This window comes from Lissotriton vulgaris, chromosome 7 (assembly GCF_964263255.1).
Source record: "Lissotriton vulgaris chromosome 7, aLisVul1.2, whole genome shotgun sequence".
Lineage (NCBI taxonomy): Eukaryota > Metazoa > Chordata > Amphibia > Caudata > Salamandridae > Lissotriton > Lissotriton vulgaris.
Genome location: NC_141695.1, coordinates 771,223,863 through 771,244,386, shown reverse-complemented (window position 1 = coordinate 771,244,386; position 20,524 = coordinate 771,223,863). Strand labels below are relative to the sequence as shown.

The 20,524-nt window shown below is 43.3% G+C and overlaps 1 protein-coding gene across 1 annotated transcript in view; it reads right to left on the bottom strand.

The window, feature by feature from the left end:
* GPR142 (G protein-coupled receptor 142) overlaps positions 1-20,524 on the bottom strand; it is a 301,751-nt gene that overhangs the window by 102,807 nt on the left and 178,420 nt on the right. Inside the window, exon 2 of the mRNA XM_086930999.1 lies at positions 2,738-2,824. The gene's annotated coding sequence lies outside the window, so the exon portion shown is untranslated. The remainder of the gene's footprint in view (positions 1-2,737; positions 2,825-20,524) is intronic.

Below are 20,524 nucleotides of genomic sequence, written 5' to 3'. Positions count from 1 at the left end.
TTATTAATTAATAACCAATGTATCAATTAAAATCATATACAAAATAATTTTTAAAAATATGGATAATTAATATTCAATTAATCAATTAATCAATTAAATTATATTCTAATTAATCAATTAAACAATTAACTAATTAATATTAATTAATTACCAATTAAAACAATTACCAAACATATATTAACTAATTAATTATTATTAAATTACTTCCCACCCTATTCCCCTATAAACCCACAACCCGCTCCTAAACATTAGGTACTATTTATTTATATAATATATATATTATTTTATAAAATTAATATTTTCTAACATTTTCTCGATATTTTTTACTTTCACTATATTTCGATATTTTGTCTAGTCGATATTTTTGAGTCGATATTTTTGTATTCGATATTTTTGGGTCATTTTTGCAGTCGATATTTTTTTCAACGATATTCCTATAGTCGATATTTTGTTTATGTCGATATTTTTCCGTCGATATTTTGTCCATTCGATATTATGTAGTCGATATTATGTCCAGTTACCGAAATAAGGCCATTAGATAGAAGGAAGGAGACAGGTGAAGAATGTAATAAGAAGATATAATTTATAAATATATGACCAAAACCAAACCAGGACAAAGTAGAAAAAATATATATGACCAACCGACTCTATCAAAAGCTTTCTCAGCATCGAAAGATATGACTGTAAATAATCTTTATATGATTTGGCCTCGGTAAGAACATTAAATAAAAGTCTAGTGTTGTCCGAGATATCTCTACCTTTAATAAAACCACATTGTTCTCGACCAATTAATAGAGGTAAACATTTCTCTAAGCGCAAAGCTAGAATTTTTGCAAAGATTTTATAGTCCAAATTAATTAAAGAAATGGGTCTATCATTTTTACAAATAGTATGATCTTTACCCTCCTTGGGAAGAACGCATATCAAAGCATCTTGAAAAGAGTCACTGGATTTTTTGGAGGAAATTTAGGAATAAGAGCTCGAGAAAAATAGAAATAAAATGTAGTCGTGACCCGATCAGGGCCTGGGGCTTTATCATGTGTAATAGAGCAAATAGCAGTAAGGAGATCTAGTTCTCGGATATCCTCATCTAACACTGAAAAATCCAGATCGGAAGAAGGTGGATTATAGAGGATAAGTACTGAAGTATATCCTGCTGAGGTACTCAGGATTCAGAGGTGTATAGAGTTTGAAAAAATTAAGTGAATTCTGATGAAATATCTTCATTTTTGTAAACTATGTGATTTTTAGTAGAAAGGATAGAACTCATTTAGGTGCGTTCTTTTTTAACTTAGAGATAACTGGCTATTAGCGTCCCTGCTTTATTTTGGCCTCCATAGTATTTGGCTGAGGATTTGAGCTGAAACAAGTTAGCGTTTTCAGTAGATATTTTGTTGAATTCAAATTAAAATTTGATAGGTTCATCCAAGCAGGTTTTAGAATTTGTGTGGAAAAAGGATTGTTTAATGCATGCCGTGATTGCAAAGTAAGTAAGGAAGATTTCTTCAGCTGGGATACAAAGGGAATAATAAAGTCTCTATAGTCTGCTTTAAAAGCATCCCAGATAATCTGTGGAGACATGAGTGGAGTTTCATTTTAAGAAAGAAAGTGGTGATAAAGGCTTCTAATTGTTGGGTAAACTTGGAGTCTAATAGGAGGGAATTGTTGAATCTCCATCTTCGTGTACCCTGAACAGGAGGAAGACGGTCTAAATCTAAAGCAACTGTGGCATGATCGGAAATTAATATGGAACCAATATCAAAATGAATGATATGCTGTGTGAGTGCTTTTGAAGTGAATAGATAATCTAAGCGAAACTGAGAAGAGTCGACTGGAGAAAAGAAGGAGTATTCTCAAAGTGTAGGATTGCATAATCGGCATGCATCCACTAGGAATCTTTGTTGAATAGTGGATGTGAATTGGGAGTGCATAGGGGAGAGAATAAATTTAGATTGAGAATTACGGTCAATAACAGGATCCATAACCAAATTACAAACCTCCCAACTAACAAGTTCATCTTGAAAGACATCCATTTAGACAATATTGTAGGCCAAAAAGCAACATCTGAGGCAGAAGGTGCATACAGATTAAAAAGCCTCAAGGCTTCTGTCAGTCAAGACATTTATGAGATAAAATGGCTACAGCATTACAATTACCCGGAGAGGCAAAAACATGACCAACCCATTGCCTTTTAAGTTCAGGAATTTCTTTTTCTAAAACATGACTTTCCTGTAATAAAGCTATATCACATTATATATTAGGTAGATGAGAGAATACCCATTGACGTTTTATAGGAGAACCCAAACCTTTAACAGAAACAACCTCTAAAGCTATTCATAATAATCAATAAAACATAGACATTATGTAACAATAACTAAAAAAAACTAAAAGTTAATAATAAGATAGAAGTAAAAATAGTTAGCAAAGAATTTGCAAAATTGTACCAGCAAAGATAAGTAGCATAGAGGAGGAAATAAGTAGTTATGAAAATTGAGAAAATAAGAGAGCTAGGTATAAGCTGGGAAAAGGGAGAAAGTGTAAAGAAAGAGGAAAAAGGAAAAATCATTAGCGAAGTGAAGAAGATATCTGAAAAAGGCAGAGATATTGGAGAAGAGAAGAAGAGACAAATACAACTAAAAACATACACCGTAAATTCCAAAAACATAATAACCGGCTACAAAAAAACATGACCAAGATGAGGGTGGTGAAGCCACATGAGGAAAATGGCATAACTAACCAGGTAACTCAGGGCGGACCGGGAAGGGAGGACATCATCCAAGCAGACCGAGGGTAACAGAAAATATGTATGCAGGGAATACCGCACCTAATAAAAGAGAAAAACATAACAGATAAGTATAACATAGGGAAATACGAGAAACTTAACTAGACAAGAAAAAAAAAACATTGAGCAACAGAAGATTTTAGACTAATAACATCACAAGATTAAACAGTAGCTTGACGAGACATATCCATATCTTCTTCTCTGTACTGCTCCAAGAACTGTGTAGTAAAGCAGGATTTTTATAATTTGAGGTTCTATTCTTATATGTCACTTTGAAAAGAGATGGATATAAGAGACCAAATCTGGCATTGAGAGTGAGAAGTGCTGGTCTCATATCCAGGAATTTCTTTCTCCGATCCACTGTTTCTTTGGCATAGTTTTGAGCAAAGAAGAGATTAGAGCCTTGCCATAAAATACGGCCGTTGAGCTTAGCTGCCTGTAAGATTTTCAATAAATCTGTATTTTCCAAGAAGTATATTATTACTCTTCCAGGTTTGGCTGAAGAGACAGCCATAGTTGGGATGTGACCTAAAAGATGTGTTTTTTGAATGTTTGTTCAAGATAGGAGAGTTAGGTAGACCAAGCACGTGTGGAAGGAATGATTTGAAGAATGAAATCGCATCTGAGCCTTCCAAGCCTTCTGCCAGACCATAAATGCACAAGTTATTATGCCTGTTGCAGTTCTCCAAATTCTCCAGGTGTTTTTTAAGTAGTACGATTTTGGATTTCATTGAAGGAACTTGGTTCATCACAACCTGAACAGTAATATACTTGCTGTTTAATCTAAATAACCCTATTCTCCATAGTAGACCACTTGTCGTCCAAAGCTTGGAGCCTTTTATTAATTTCCTCCATATAGGGTAAAAGAGCCTGTATTTCTTCAAGAAAGGAGATGTGGTAGGTGAAGGAGGATCCTTTTTGATGCACTTTCCAGAGGTCAATATAGACAAAGCAGTCATTTTAGGAGTAGGTTTGTTGGTGGCGAGTGGAATACTAGATGATGCTACTAATGCTTCCTTCTTAGAAAGATATTAATTGCTTTCAGAGCTTTCCATGTTTGCTGAAAGAACAGAGTAAGGATTATGGTCTGCCAAAGAGGAGAATAGTAGAGAAGGACCAGTAACATAACGAGCAGATTTTGTTCTCCCCATAAAATGCTGAGCGTAATTTCAACACAAAAGGGATGTGTTGTTGCAGTTGACAGAAAAGTTCCTTGAAAAATAGAGAAATTAGGACCAGTAAACTAGATAATATTTGTAAGCTATAATGGACTCAGCTCATTTATAGTTCGTCCCTGCTTGACATAAGACCATGACGAGCATCAAAACTCATGTGTAGAGACAGCGCATCGCCTTCAGCAACATTGTACTATCCAAAACTTTTAAATCTAGTCTCAACTAATTGCCAAAACTAAACCAGACTCACTTTGGTAGATAATTTATACTACGTCATTCATAGTGGTTTTGCGTGTAATTGAGGCAGTGTAAATTCACATGTAATAGTAACATAGACTTTCATGTTCCTTGTCCTCCAATTAGTCATTAAAATCACGCCCTTAATCCTGGGAATATTAGGCACTGAAATATGGTCGGATGTTAAAACACATTTTGAGTGCTCATGATTCTGTCGCTCACTGAAATAAAGGCCAATTAAAGAAAAAACAAAATGGTGGTCGCAATTCCCATGAGGGAGATGCTCTGGCCCCAATTAAAGGGGAGAGATGCTCATCTGGACCTTAAAAGTAGCAAAAAAGATGTCCAGAGTCTTTCATCTCACAAAGGACTCCATTGATATGCAGCAAAGCGGCGGATGTCTGCAGGAAAAGCTGCCACCCCGTCCGAGCAGCCACGGAGCTCCATCAGTGAGCGGCCATTTCTATTGGTGTCAAGCCATGCCCCTGGCTCTTTGTATGTTCTAATGCAGCCAGGCCAGCTCAGGACTGGCTTTAGCACTGGTGGCTCCTGGTGCGACAGTCTCCCCCGTCCCCCATGGCCTCCTCTTTGGATTCTCTCGCTCCCACCCAGCAAAAGTTCCCTCGTCTCACCATAGCCCCTCTCTCACACACATTTCATTTGCTTTAAAGTGCTGGAAAGGATGACTTTACTAATCCACTCAGTAATCAACATTGAATATAGATCTGGTCCTTGCTGCAGCATATTAACCTTCTCCGCTACTTTATGGTGAGTCAAAACTGCCACTAGACAAAGCTCCAATCTTTCTCTCTAGCAGGAACATTAATTACCAGAGTTAGATTGACATTTTAATTTCTGCCTGAAAACTAGACATGCAAGAAACTCTGCACCATGTGCTTTTAAATCAAAAGGTTATGCTAAACACAGTACCCCCCTGAGATCAGTTCCCCCCCAAGGTCAGTGTCCCCCCTCTTGGTCAGTTCCCAAGTGCTGCTGCACCGGTCGCACAACCAGTGGTGGCAGGCACAGGTAAGCGTGGTCGGGCTTGGCAGGACATGGCGGGGGGAGCCGACGGACAATTGAATAGGTGTTATTTATTTATTTAATTATACCTAATCCATCATCTGTCGACTTCCCACCGCGCTCCACCCCACCGTGGTTACCTGTACCGGTGGCCGCTACGCACCACCCTAAAGACGGCCCTGGGTTGGCTAGCCTGTTACATAGTCCCTGACCACTTTACCTCTTGGTTGCATAGTTACTTCACATGAAACACTCAAAGTGTAGCAGTTACGGTCTTTGTATTGGCTTTCAAAGCATATAGTTTTGAGGACTGTATATGAGTTCTCAACCAGGCTTAATAATTTTGAGGCAGTAACACTTGTAGTAGGGCTTTGCGCACACAGACCTGCCCCATCTCTAACCGCAAGCCCCATGCATTTTCAGGGGCTGATCCCTCATCGAAATGAGGTTGCCAGCGCAGTATTAAAACAGTTTCCTTTCACAAAAAGCTAAACAAATGGCTTGGGAAGATGTGGGTATAGAAATCATGAAGACAAGAAAAACACAACCTACACAAAATCAATCGAACAACATGGAGTGCATAAAAAGCAAGGATATGCAAATGGCGGGAATTGAAGACAGACATAAAAGAAGGACGCTTGCATACTGGACATTACAACATGATTGACAGAACACGGAAGCCCAGACACAGCAAAAGTGCAATATAGGCAAATTGAGAAGAAGAAATGTCACTTTGATGCAGAAAGAAAAACGTTTGGTCTGGAAGACATAAATAGTGGAACTGAGGATGGAGCGAACGTATGTACAAACAGATGATGACACTGTACACTAAGAAACATATGCAAAAGAACACATACCCCAATATTGGCCTCTGGGAACAGTATTGCAGCTGATGTTTCAGAAGAGCTAGAGATGTGAGCATGAGTCATAGACACTGTGATTAGGGGAAAAGCACACTTACACTGTAAAGGGGCAAGGACATCGACCACAGCACAAGAAAACCTCTGATATTGTGGCATGGATAAAGGACACTGACTTTGGATAGGGAGGCTGGGGCACTGACACTGCGGACAAGAAGACACATTCAAGCAGTACAGTAACACAGAACATTACAACTGGGAACCCATTGCAAAGCCCACAGTTTCCAAATATACCCTTTCATGTGGTATAACATGCCATATTTATTAACACGTATTCAGCTTTGGTGCACCATCCTCCATTTACGCTGTATATGGGCTTTTGCTCAGAATTAATCAAGAAATGTGAGCTGGAGTTCAACAATGTCTGTGCCAGTAGCATGGAAGAATTCTGGAGGTCAAGTGTCCTTTAATTGCATATATTGCTATCCAACATGGGCCAGATCAAAGGGCGGACTGAAGGGTCAGCACCAGGGTCCAAAAAGGTCATGTGGGAGACTCTTCCAAAGGTAGGCAGGGTCCCCAGCAGAAGAGTGGGGGGACAAGGGTAAACAGAAGGAGTTCCAGAAAGGGTCCTAAAGTAATCCCCAAGGGAACCAAGGTAGGGGTTCCCAGCCTCCCAGTGAAAAGAAGCCATGGATTTCACAGGTGAGCCTGCTCAAAGGGGTCCTAAGACCTGTTGTGGTCAGGTGAACCACTTCCGGGGGGATCCTAAGTGTCCCAAACCAGTTACCACTGCATCCACTGGTGCACCACCAAGGCAGATGGCTAGTGTAGCCTTGGGGTAGGAGTCAGGTGCCCAAGATGGGTGAGGTCCTATAGAGATGTCCCTGGTTTCTTTAGGAGACAGTGAGATGGTCCCAAGACCTCATCTGCTTGATAACACTAAGAAGCACAGGCAATGGGTGACCATCGATGGCCATATTTTGTGGGCTCTGAGAGACACAGGAGCCAGTGTGACAGCTGTCAGTTGTCAGCTGGTGGCTGAATAACGGGTGATCCCCAACGCATTCTACCCAGAAGTTGCCGCTGACAATTCAGAGTACCTCTGCAAAGTGGCAGAGGTTCCCTTTGAGTGAGGGGCCCTCAGGTACCTTGAAAGCAGCTATGAGGCCAGCCATGCTTGTTGACTGTCTGCTAGGCAATGAATGATTTGGAGAGCTCCTCTTGGAGGCAGGTGGACTGGAGGTTTCTTCTGGAGATGCTGGGTCTGCCTGAGTGGGCATGCGTAACCACTCGGTCAATGTCAGCAGGTAAGAGCATTCAAGAGGACCTGGAGCCTGAAAAATCAGGCACAGGTACCTGCCAGAAAGAGAAGAGGCAGGGGGCGTGGGAAACCAGCCCCAACGTTCTCACGGCCTTGCGGAGGATGCCCTGGAATATACAGGGGAACAAGTGGCTGAATTGGGGGACCTGCCTGAGCTGACCCATTGGCAGCAGGAAGGAGGCCCCTCCAGGGAGGAATTTTGCCAGGAGCAGCAAACATGCCCTTCTCTTCCTGGTTTACGGCAGCAGGCTGCAAATCAGGCAGCAGGTGATCAGTCTGGATCACATTGGATATACTGGGAGAATGGTCTCCAGTATAGCGAGCCTAAGGTTGCTGAGCTTTGTGGCCTTCCCACTGGGTCTGGCTCATGATGTGCCTTTGGCAGGACATTTGGAGTAATACAAGACCTTTTGAAAGGCTTGTCACCCACTTTTACTGGCCCCAGATGCGTAAGCACTCTGTTACTCATTGTAGGTCTTACCAGACTTGCCAGGCAAATAGCAAGAGTGGGAGGAAGTGTAAGACTCCTCTCCAACCTATCACTGTGTTCCTCACCCCCTTTAAGAGGGTGGGTATTAACATTGTGGGGCATCTGGATCTCAAGACAGCCATGGGCAACAGGTTCTTCCAGGTCTTAGGGGACCATGCCACCCGGTACCCGGAAGCCATCCCTCTCAGGTCTGTGATGGCCCCCGTGGTGGGACGTGCATTGAAGGGTATAGTCTCCGTTGTGGGGTTTCCCAGAGAGGTGGTGTCCGACTGTGATACCAACTTCATATCCAAGTATATGAAGACCCTGTGGCAGGAATGTGGTGTTACATACAAGTTCACCACTCCTTACCACCACCAAGGCAACGGGCTGGTTGAGAGATGATTGTGGGTCTTAGTGAACCCAGAGGCATAAGTGGGATGACCTCTTACCATGCCTTTTGTTTGCTGACAGAGAAGTGCCCCAGAAGTCCTTAGGGTTCAGTCCCTTTGAGCTGCTGTACCTCCATCCTATAAGAGGACCTCTGAGTCTGGTGAAAGAAGGCTGGGAGAAAGCTCCCAGTAACCTCCCTAGGATGTATATAGCTACATGCTGGTCTTCAGAAACCAGACTAAGCACTTCAGACAACTCAGGTGAATCGGGAAGCCAGCCAGGAGGAGATGAAATGATTGTATGATCAGAATGCCACTCTGATCTAGTTTCAGCCTGGACAGAAAGTATGGGTCATGGCCCCAGTGGAGCCTTGTGTGATCCAGGATAAGTGGACAAGACCATTTGAGGTGGTGGAGCACAAGAGTAACGTCACCTACTTAGTGGACTTGTAGCCTCTTAGGAACCTTTTGCGGGTCCTGCATATGAACCGTCTGAAGCCCTACTGGGAGAGGTCCAAACTGGGCATGCTCCCGGCAACAGATGCTGGAATGGAAGAGGATAGTGAGCCTCTTCTTGATCTCCTTTCTGCAAAGGAGCACAATGGATCAGTGGACGGTGTATCACTCTCCCCTGCCCTGACTCCCAAACAGCAGAGTGACTGTTGCCAACTGTTGGGACAGTTTGCTGCCTGTTCTCCCTGACCCCTGGTGTCACTCAGTGGTGTGTCCACAATGTTGACACTGGGGACAGTCTTCCTATAAAGCACACAATTTATAGAGTGACTGACAGGGTCAAAGCTCGCATCAAGGAGTAGGTCTCCAAGACGTAGAGCTTGGGGTGATTGAGTGCTCAAACAGCCCTTGGGACCGCCAAGTGGTCTTGGTCCCAAAGGCTGCTGCACCCAGTACCACACCAGAACTCCGGTTCAGTGTGCACTACAGATGGCTCAATTTGGTCACCAGGACTGATCCACACCCCCTCCCCAGAGCTGATGATTTCATCGATCAATTGGGAGCTGCCTGGTACCTCAGCACGTTTGACTTAACGTCAGGGTACTGGCAGATTTCCTTAACTGATGTGGCAAAGGAGAGGTCAGCATTCTCCACACCACAGGGGCACTACCAATTCCAGGTTATGCCCTTTGATTGAATAATGCCCATGCCACCTTTCAGAGGTTGGTTAACCAGGTGTTGGCTGGACGGGAGGATTTCAGTGCTGCCTACCTGGATGACATTGCAGTGTTCAGTGCCACCTGGGAGGGACATGTGCACCACCTCTGGGAAGTGCTGAAGATTCTGCAGAGGGCAGGCCTCATGATCAAGACGAGTAAGTGCCAGATCAGGCAGGGTTATGTGGTGTTCTTGGGACACTAGGTAGGACTAGGCCAGGCGGCACCTCTACAGCCCAAGATTGATACCATTCTGGCTTGGGGACCATCTCCCCAAGACACAGACAGAGTTGAGAACCTTTCTAGGACTCACAGGATATTACAGGAGATGTGTCAAGGGATATGGCACCATTGTTGTCCCCTTGGCAGAGCTGACTTGCAGGAAGCAGTCCAAGAAGGTGAATTGGACTAACGCCTGCCAGTAGGCTTTTGATGCCCTGAAATATGCCATGTGCATGGCGCCAGTGCTTCAGGCGCCCAACTTTTTAAGGGAATTCATTTTGCAGACAGATGCTTCAGAGCATGGTGTGGGGGCTGTGCTCTCACAGCTGAATAAAGAGGGTCTATACCAACATGTAGTGTCATTAGTATGAGGTTACTTCCACAGGAACAGAGGTGGAGTGATAATGTGAGTAAGGCATTTGCTGTGGTCTGGGCGCTGAAGAAGCGGAGGCCATACTTGTTTGGGACTCACTTCCAGATTCAGACAGACCACAGGCCCCCACAGGTGGTTGACGCAGATGAGTGGTGAAAATCCAAAGCTGTTGAGGTGGTCCATTTCCCTACAGGGGATGGACTTTACTGTTGAACACTACCCTGGTACCAAACACACCAACACTGATGGTCTGTCCAGATTCTTCTGCCTTAGTGAAGACAACTTCCAAAAGGATGGGTAGTTCTTCCCACATTTCAGCTGGAGGGGACACATGTTAGACCTGGCACCATTGGCATGGGTCTCCCCTGCATTTTTTTGCTTTTGCCTCCTGTGTTTTTGCTGTTTGTTGGACTTTGTTTTGCTGGTCTAGATTCCTTGGGCACTTTGCCACTGCTGTTCAGTGCCAAAGTACAAGTGCTCTCTTTGTAAATTGTTTCTATGGATTAGTGATTCCAAAATTCGCATATTTGATTTACTTGTCAGACCCTAGTATAGTGACTGTGTGTGCCCAGGGCCTGTAAATCATATGCTGCTATTGGGCTGCAGCACTGATTGTGCCAACCAGAGAAGCAGCCTGTAAAAGGTAACTCTTTCCTGCCATTGCACAGCCTGTGTGTAGTCTGGGACTGCCATGTTGACTTGGCAAGTGCTCACACTTGCCAGTTCCTAAACCTTCCCTTTTCTACATATTACTCTCTCCTAAGTTAGGCCCAAGGTACCCCGGTGGTCATGGTGCATTGTATGTGAAAGGTAGGACATGCCCTGATGGGTGGCATGTCCTGGTAGTGAAATACTGCCAATTTAGTTTTTCACTAGTGCAAGGTGACCTGTTCCCATTGGACAGAATGGGGATTTTGTGTATAATATCTTACAAACATAACTGGCCCTGGGAACAAGGTAGAAAGATAAAGTTTAGTATGGCTGAACTCAGAATGTTAAAATGCATCTTTTAGTGAGGGTGATTTGTATATTCTTTGTTTGTAAATACCACTTTTTGAAAGTAGGTATTTTCTTGCGTAACCATCCAGTGTGCCTTTGCTAGGTTTGTGTATTGCATGTCTGGCTTTTGGATGGCAGTGGCTGGGGAGGGGCAGGGGCTTCAGAGGTCTGATGAGTCAGGGCTGGGCTAAATAGAAGTGGGCTGCATTTAGAGTAGGGGAGGAGATTTGCTTTCACCTGAGTGGGCCTGGGCTGCCATCAACAAAGTTGTCTCCACCTCCTGCCAGGAAGCTGCACCAGTGAGGACAGAACTGGTTTTGTCTGGGTACACACACTCTCTGCCTTCAGAGAACAAAGGATATTTGGGCCCAGACCCCAGAATTTATATCACTTCTGGGAAATCAAGAGGAACTTTTGCCAAGGATAAGAGGAGGAGGAATAGTGCCCCTGTGGTGTTTGCTGTCAGGGATTGGCCTGCAGTGGCTACTTGCTACCAAGGAAAGGCGAAAATGATTTTGCTGCTTGCTTTTTCCCCCATTCTTGAAGGAAGGATCTCCAAGGGCTTGAACTGAGTTTGCCCCCTGGTCTAGAGGTATCAGGAACGGCAAAGACCTCACAGTGTCTGTAGGCACCATCTCTGATCGTCTCCACAGAAGAAAACGGGTAACCGACTCTGTCATCGAGTCAATCTCAGGTTTCTGTGTCCTGGAAGCACTGCCGAGAGCAATGCCTCACTTCGCAACGCAACCCTGGTCTCACCGGCGCTGTCAACGAGCTGCTGCTTGCACTGCCTCCTGTGGCCACCGCACTCCACACTACTTCACCACATGCTGCAAGGACGTCAGCGACTCCGTCGCTGCCAACCCAAGAATTGACCGGCTGCGTCACTGCACCGTGACCTGCCAACACCGCAGCGAGCACAGTCTCATTCTTCGACACAAGCCCTGGTCTCACCAACTCTGTTAAGGAGCCACTGCTATCACTGAATCGTGAGGATATTGTTTGCATCAACGGTCTGCTTCACAACACGACCGCAACGTTTGCCCAGACCGACTTGCGCCAACGTGTTGGTCGCAACAAGAAAGGTACTGTGTCCGAGTCTGTCAACGCTTTAGCTGGACTGTATCGACGCTGTCGGCTGGAATTGCTAGACTCTGTTGTATTCAGTATCGCGGTAGCCCCAGAAATTGCAGGAAAATAAATAAAGCACAGTGTTTTATTTATTTCCTGCAACTTAAACGTTGTTTTGCACAAGTACTATTTTTCAAGAATATGGTATGTTGGATTTTTATAGTATTTGGTCTTGTTGGCTTGGATAAAGACGTACTATTTTTCAAAACTGGTGTGGTGTCCATTTATAGTGTTTTCACTATATTACTGTATGTGTTCACAAATTCTTAACACACTGCCCCTGAGATAAGCCTGCTCATGCCAATCTACCAAGTGTGTGAGCAGGGGTTATTTTAGAATTGTATCCCCCTTACCTTGGCTAGAAGCAAGGGCCCCTATTTGGACAAAGGTACCTACCTCTGACAACTAGAGACCCTAAATTCTGACAATCCCCATGTATCGTCGATTGATTTCTTTAAGGTGGGCTACCACAAAAACTGCTGAACGGAATTACATCAAATTTGGCAGGAAGCTAGATCTTGGTCCACAGATGTTTTTGTGATTTGGTGTAAATGCACTCAGTAGCTTTTGAGAAATTAACGGTCAGAAAGAATTGTATATCAGGATCGTTGAGTTTAAAAATGAAGCTTTCTGATTGGTCCAGGGAGCTTTGTGAGCAAGGAAACGTGGTTTCCGAAACGCGTAGAGGGTTTGCCATCTGAATAAACTTTTGTGAAAGCAGTTGTGGTGCCGTGGACCATTGTTTTTGCGCATGGAAACAGGATACCAACGGAGTTTGTGGATATATATATATATATATATATATATATATATATATATATATATATATATATATACATATATATATATATATATATATATATATATATATATATATATATTCAGCTCCAAAGTTACCCACAAGTTTGAGGAAGCACAAGGGCAGCAGCAGTGCTCGGCAGACCGCACACGCAGCAGGAGCAACCTGACGCGTTTCGGAAAACTTCCTTCCTCATAGGCTTAGTCCCACATAAGAAACAGCAATTTAGCCCACACTACATTTATTGTTTAAACTGTCTTCTGATAGGCCACTTCATAAGCCCCATCGTGATTGGTGGACACGCCACTCTGGAATTCTGGAACATGTAGTGCGGCAATCTCACCCTGATGGGTGCTGTGTCCTCTGGGTCCTTGATGCAAAGCCCTTCAATGGGCCCCACTGTGCACGCAGTCTGAGTTCCTGGTGCTGCTTGCCCCGTGTGGAACTGGACGTATTTCCAGCCCCTAGCCCGCTTCTCCAATTCTAATAGTCGTGCTCCCTCCACGGCTGGGCAGCCGCGAAAATATTCAGCTCCAAAGTTACCCACAAGTTTGAGGAAGCACTCGGGCAGCAGCAGTGCTCGGCAGACCACACACGCAGCAAGAGCAGCCTGACGCGTTTCGGAAAACTTCCTTCTTCATAGGTCACAATGGGGCTTATGAAGTGGCCTATCAGAAGGCAGTTTAAACAATAAATGTAGTGTGGGCTAAATTGCTGTTTCTTCTGTGGTACTAAGCCTATGAGGAAGGAAGTTTTCCGAAACACGTCAGGTTGCTCCTGCTGCGTGTGTGGTCTGCTGAGCACTGCTGCTGCCCGAGTTCTTCCTCAAACTTGTGGGTAATTTTGGAGCTGAATATATATATATATATATATATATATATATATATATATATATATATATATATATATATATATATTACCTTAGTTATGGATAGGAACAAAGTTTCCATAGGAAAAGTGTTTTTTGTTTTGTCAATATCTTTGGGGCCACTTGACAAAACTTGAAGACATTTTCACAAAGCTTCCCCTTTTTGGTTCAGCTGCTGTGTTGCATGTTTTGAGGTGATCCGTCAAGTGATGGCAGATAAAAAAGGGGGTTCCAAAACGTATTTTTTCTATGGAAATCTACCAGGATTTAAGAAAAATGTAACACAACTGCAGCCCGAACTGCTAAACGGCATTACACCAAATTTGGCCGAAAGCTAGATGTTGGTCCAGAAAGCATGCTTTTTGTAATTTGGTGTAAATCCGTTCAGCTGTTTTTGAGATATCTATCTTTAAAAAAGTTAAATGTCTGGGGACGCAAGTTCTTGCAGTTGGCAGCGATCTTGGGGCTTGGCTTGAAGCTGAGTCCCAGAATAAAAAGCTTAAAAAAAAGAAAAAGGGGACAGGGTAGGTCTGGGGAACCCCAAACAGAGACCCCACCGGGGGTGAAAAACATTTTTTTTATATACATATCTGCATATCCAATTGAAATGTTCATCCTTATATGCATGTACATTTATATATATGAATATGTGCGTACAATCTTCATTATAGGTTACCCCACTAGTTTTATTTGTGGTCCTTTGAGAGCCTCCTCCTGTATAAGTCACTTATAGAGACACTACTGTTTATGCATGCATGCCATAATTTTAATTTTGTGTGTCTGTTAACAAACATCTGGGAATGTGCTTGCATAACACCCCCAAACTTAAACACCCGCTCTAGCTTGCTGTTTAGTAATGACCTGCTTCTATCGTCTTTATCACTTTACTACTTGTCATCCTAATTTGACGGTATAGTCTAAGATAGTCCGTTGTAACTTTATTTTTCATGATCACGATATGATTGTGGTTAATTCTTCAAAACAGTTTGTGTAAATTGGCAAACGCCTTTTCCTACAAGAAGAAATGTATGATGATACAATGCGTACCATCACAACACGGTATGTTACATCGCAGTTTTGACAACACAAGTCGTTACATCGACTTGCGCTAGAGGGCGCTGGACTTAGGAATAGTGTGAATTACTATTCCAACTCCAGTCTATGTACAGTAGGGAAGGTGTTGGAATAGTAATTCACACTATTACTTAGTCTAGCGCGCCCTCCAGTGCAAGTCGATATAATGACTTGCGTTGTTAAAACCACAATGTAACCATACCGCGTTGTAATGGTTTCATGGTAAAGGATGTTTCCCGTCACACCCAGCCCTGTCAAGTTAGCCAGGTCCATGGGAAATGTGCTGCAGTCCCGAATTTTTTCTTTGCTTTCTGGGTCTTGGAGTCTCGTTTCTTCTATTAGAAAACAGGATTCCAAGCCACAGATTTCGAAGCAAAAAAGCTGGACTTAACCAGCACATCAAACATGGGAAGCTTGGCAGCTATGCACACATATTTTTCCTCAAGATTGTCTTCTTGAACCTATTAAGAGGCAGGGATTTTAAATAGTATTTAACAGCTATAAATTACCCTTACCCCATCATGCGCCCTTACTTTTGCTTGGGGTCCGTAACTGTGCAACTGGCACAGTGGATTCTGCCTCTTGGAAAGTGTGAATAACGGTTAACAAACAACTAATGGTCTGAGCAGAGAGCAGTCACCCTTAAATAAAACTGAGCAAAGGGTAACATGTAGTCCACTCCAAACATCCTTATATTCCAGGCGGGAATCTAGTGCAGATTATGTTTAGAAGAAATGTGTTTTCTTTGTCTTAACTTGCTACGGCTGCAGCTCATCAAGCTGTTTAGTCTGTCTTCTAGGTAATCTCTTCCTCCTCCAAGCACTGCCATACTTTTACGGACCTGGTGCTGTGTGCAAACGTTCTCTACTGCTGCCTTCAATATCTCAGTACAGTGAGCGTTTATAGTTCTTTCACTCAAATGCTGGCATCGTTGAGTAAACAGTGACAGCTCCTCAGCACAAACGTATCTGTTAAAAATAGCCAAAGGCTTTCCTAGCACTCCAAATTTTGAAAAACGTCCTAACTTTCTGTCCTGTTGTCTTGGCCAGAAAATTCCTTCAAACTCGTTGCCAATTTTTTTTCACTTTTATCGTAAAACCCCGGAGTTGAGCCTGACATTCAGTGCAATGCAAATCCGTCTTGTTTATCGTTAAAATGTAACCTTGGCAAAAATTAAAACGACCATTAGTCTCAATTATAGTTCCACATAGCGACTCGTTAATAAATACAAGCAAAGGGCAAACACAATCGGTCTCACTCTGTGTTTCTGGGAAAAAGTAAGCTCTTGTGTGCTGGGTAAAAAGATGTATTCTGTTTGTGAAGGTATGATTGCGCACACCAGCTCCTTGTAAGGTGCAATAACGGTAAGGGGGTGGGGGGCGGGGGGGAGGAAGAGATAGAGAAAGAGAGTGTGTGTGCGTGTGTGTGTGGGTGTGCGTGTGGGTGTCTCTGTGTGTATGTAAGAGAAAAGATGTCTGCAGTTTTTTAATCAATGCTGCGTGGACTTGAGATAAAGACATAAAACCAAATTGATTAAGAGGTAATTGCGCTATATTTCATTTAGCACTGAATTTCACATACAGAAAAAACAATCTGATTCCCTGTTTGAATATATTTTTAAAAACATAATGCAGCACTTGTGATAAGACCTGCTGTCAATAAGCTGTTCATGCGCCCTGGATGCGAGAACATCTGCATCTTAAAATGTTATGTTGAAAGAATAGTAATTTATTCAAAGATGCCTCTTTGGATTCATATACATATATGGATGTCATCTTTGAATGCTTTTGCAGTAGACCCATTCAAAGATGACCACGGTGAATATGATTCGTCCGTGGTGTCCATCTTTAAATGGAATTGTAATGTCTGTGGTGGATGCCCATACATATGCAGCAGCCGTTTTTGAATATGCTTGTTTAAATAATACAAACCCCCTTCTTGGTGTCCGCCGCACCGTACAGGCCTGAGCATTCACACTCGTGGGTGGCCATATTGAAATGGGCAAAACCCCATTTTAAGTTGGACTTTTTTTGTTCACAATTTTTGTGCCTGATCCTGTTCGCACTCAACAGCATGACAGGCAAAAAAAAAAAGTTGTACTAGGTGACAACCGGACAGGGATGGGAAAGCAACAAAGGTGTGGGGGAAATATTAGATCAAAGGGGAAAGGTAAGTAATGGATGAGCTGGGAGAACGTTGGGAGAAGACGAACAAGGAGAAGTTGGGGAGGTGCAGGAAAAGCAAGAGAGAGCACGTAGGGGTGAGGCAAAGTGAGGGGGGAACCTGCAAACGGGAGAGAGCAAGATAACAGGCATTCCCCTGGTGTTCCTAAGGGAAAAGAAAACCGTAGTTCCCTGAACGCAAGCATCGTCAGCAATGGAAGCATACAAGCCAACCAATAAGAACAATGTCAAACCTAAATGACCCTGAGTAGGACAAGCGTAAGAATAGGGTGGTATGCCATAAAAGCAAGAGGAGAGAACTGAGATATCATGAGCATGGGACTAACCAGAGGCCCACTCCATTTTTTATTGCCAACAGATAGCCAACGTTATCAGATAAAGAGAAGTAGTATGCTGTTCCTAGGGGTAATGAAAGAAGGAAGGGGACGAGCCACGTCAGCGATGGCTTTGTTTCCGCGAGGTGCTGGACAGAGCAGGGACGGGAGCACTCGTCCAAGAATAGCTCCTGTAAGGAGCAAGGGCCCTCACACACCCCGGGAGGTGTCATGCTTCATCATAGGGCAGCTGCTCATTGGGCTGGCGCTGCAATGTCCAACGGGCCCCGAAGGGGGGCTCTTTACCGGAGGACTTCTCGGTTTGCCGTTGTGAAGCAGTAAGGTGAGGGTGCCTTTATGTTGTGAGTAGAGGTGGGATGGTGAGTGTGCAGGAAAAATGGCTCCTGACCCCCTGCACAATTCACTAGGACTGACACAGGTGTATTCTCCCTTCCCAGTCCACGACTCTTTAGTCTGTTTTTATTCATGACCCAGGTACTCCTTGAATAAAAGGTTTTGGAGAATCCAGGGGCCATTGTTACTGCACACTCACCATCCCACCTGTACTCACTACATAAAGCTGTAGCCTGGTGTGTTTACAATTCATGCACCATTCCTAATGAGAAAGAACTGAAGCCTGTTTCACTTTGGTATTTATAATAGAGGGTCACTCTTTATTAAAAAAAAATAATAATTATTGTTGGTTTCTCTTGCTTTTCATCATATTAAAATAGATACTTAACCATAGGAGTAGGTTGTCTGCCTAATGATGAACAGTATGAGCTTATATTGCTATGGAGGACTTCACATTCCTGTTCTCCTCATTTACTGCACTACAAGCTCTCCGCAGGGAGGAGGAAGTCTACACCAAACAGCCAATAACATGAGGTGAGAGATTATATGTCTCTGGGAGCTGCAAAAACCCTCTCTCTATAATTTTGATAGCATTGGCAGAAATAAGTCTGCAGGCAGATGCTATATTAAGCCAGACCTAAAAAGGCCAGGCAACCAAGAGACAAAGTTATAAATGACAACTAAACAAAGCAATTAGGAATTGGTCACGGGAGGTTTACGCTAACAATCGACCCATGGAGAAACAATGATGTGACTTTGAAACGCCGCCCCTTCTCATTCTCCAGCGACACCAGCAGAAAAGCACTGCCCCAAAGAGCGCGCGCGGCATGCAGCCATTAGAGGCGCCAGGGAGCTGGGTTTGGTGTTTGTCAGGAGCCAATGTGGTGATGTAGATCATACGAAAGTGACACAGGATCATTATATCATGTGGTATTTGGAGGTTCCAAGTTGGCATGGTTACACACCATACCAAATATTTTACTGTAGTATATGTGAGAAAGGGGGTAAAGCTTTTGACATGCTGGTAAATACAAATGAATATAACATATTTGCTATTTTGAATGAACTCAGGTATTCATTATTTCAATAAGAAGATGCCTTGTATACTTTAAATTAGATGAATAAGATTATTATGATTCTGTAAAAGTTATTAATTTGCTAATACGTCCTGATAAACTTAAACCAAACTGATCAAAGTAAAGTGGACGTGTCATGTTAACACTTATTTCAAAGCCTTCTGTATTTATTAACCCCTTCGCTGCTGATGACGAGCTCAGCTCATCATCAGCCACGGGTGGCGTGTGCTGATGACGAGCTGAGCTCGTCATGTAACGCGGTATTTTTAAAAATGCCGCACAGCGCAAAAATCACCGCAGAAGCGATGCGGTTAAAATGACAATACTGCTCACGGGTAGTCACAGCGTTTACACTGTCTGGGGCAAAAACAGGAGATCATGGTTCTATGCAGGAAAAAAGGGCCACTCTAAAAGGGCCAGGTGGTCCGTATCGCCCATCAATGTCCAGTGTTCTGTTAATCACAGCTGTGTTTTGGTATACTTTCAAGTAGTTGTTCTCTTGGCAGTTGTTTCTAACGCTATAAATAAGCACATGCTCCAGACGCACGCGGCAGCGGCTGCCTGCTTATTGCTTACACTTCAATTTTCATATCACTTAAGGCCCAGATGCTAAAGGATGCAGGCGTAGGCCACAAGTAGAGACAAGCAACAGAAAGAGAAATGCTGCCTACTCGTGTCGTGCCCCTTCCAACTCTTGATATGTAATTATTCGTGTTCTGTATGCCTTCCTTTTTCAACACTGAGCGAGGCATCCAAGGGCCTTGTTGTAAATAGGATGGTGATAGATGACAGGATACTTCTAGTTGATTACATGTAGATATATTGTTGGACACAGCTGAGTACAAAAACCTCGCCAGCTGACCAGACCATCAACTCACACTGGTAGAACACTCTGGTACAGATTAGAACACTCACAGGTATTCTGGGAAGCTGAGAAGGTAAAAACACTGAGGAAGGGCTAATGACTACTGTCAGCCATATTAGAAGAAGAATCAATATACAACACATCTTCCTCCTTTACAGAAAATAAATGAAACAAACATAAAAATAAAGCTTAAAGTATGGGAGACAGCAACAATAATATTAAAGACAGAAAGGAGGTCTAAGAAGACTTGAACTAATTTTAGTTCATGAAGGCAAAGGTACCAGGACCCATCAGCTCTCTCCACAAACACTGCAGGTGACAGCTCTGTTGTGTTTGCCTCCGAAGAACACCGCATCCTGGCCTTGTGATGGAAACTACCAACAAGCCGGCTCTCATCATACTTTTCTCAAACTCCACATGGAAATACTAAGGTTCCCTCTTCCCAAGCAAGGCTGTTGCCAGGCATGTTCAGGACCAATCACAGTTTATGCTCTAGAGTCAGATCTGCTAAGTGATGTCTACACTGGGCGACCTTAACATACAACTGGGGGATTGTGATGATGGACAGAAAGGAGGCTCAGCGTACTCCCCATGAGGCGCACACAGTGTCTTTATAAGCAAGTTAATATCTATCTACCCAAACTATACATTGTGTTTGTTCTCAGCGGGAGATCATTTCCCACTCTGAAGATTTCCTCAGTCCACTAATGGGAGTCCAGGAGAAAGAGGGGGTGGTGAACTTCTGAGTGTCGCTAACTTGGACTTGGTAATGTGACAAAAGCTTTTACACATTTTGTAGTAGGCAAGACCTCCTGATACATCTTTTTAGGTCTTG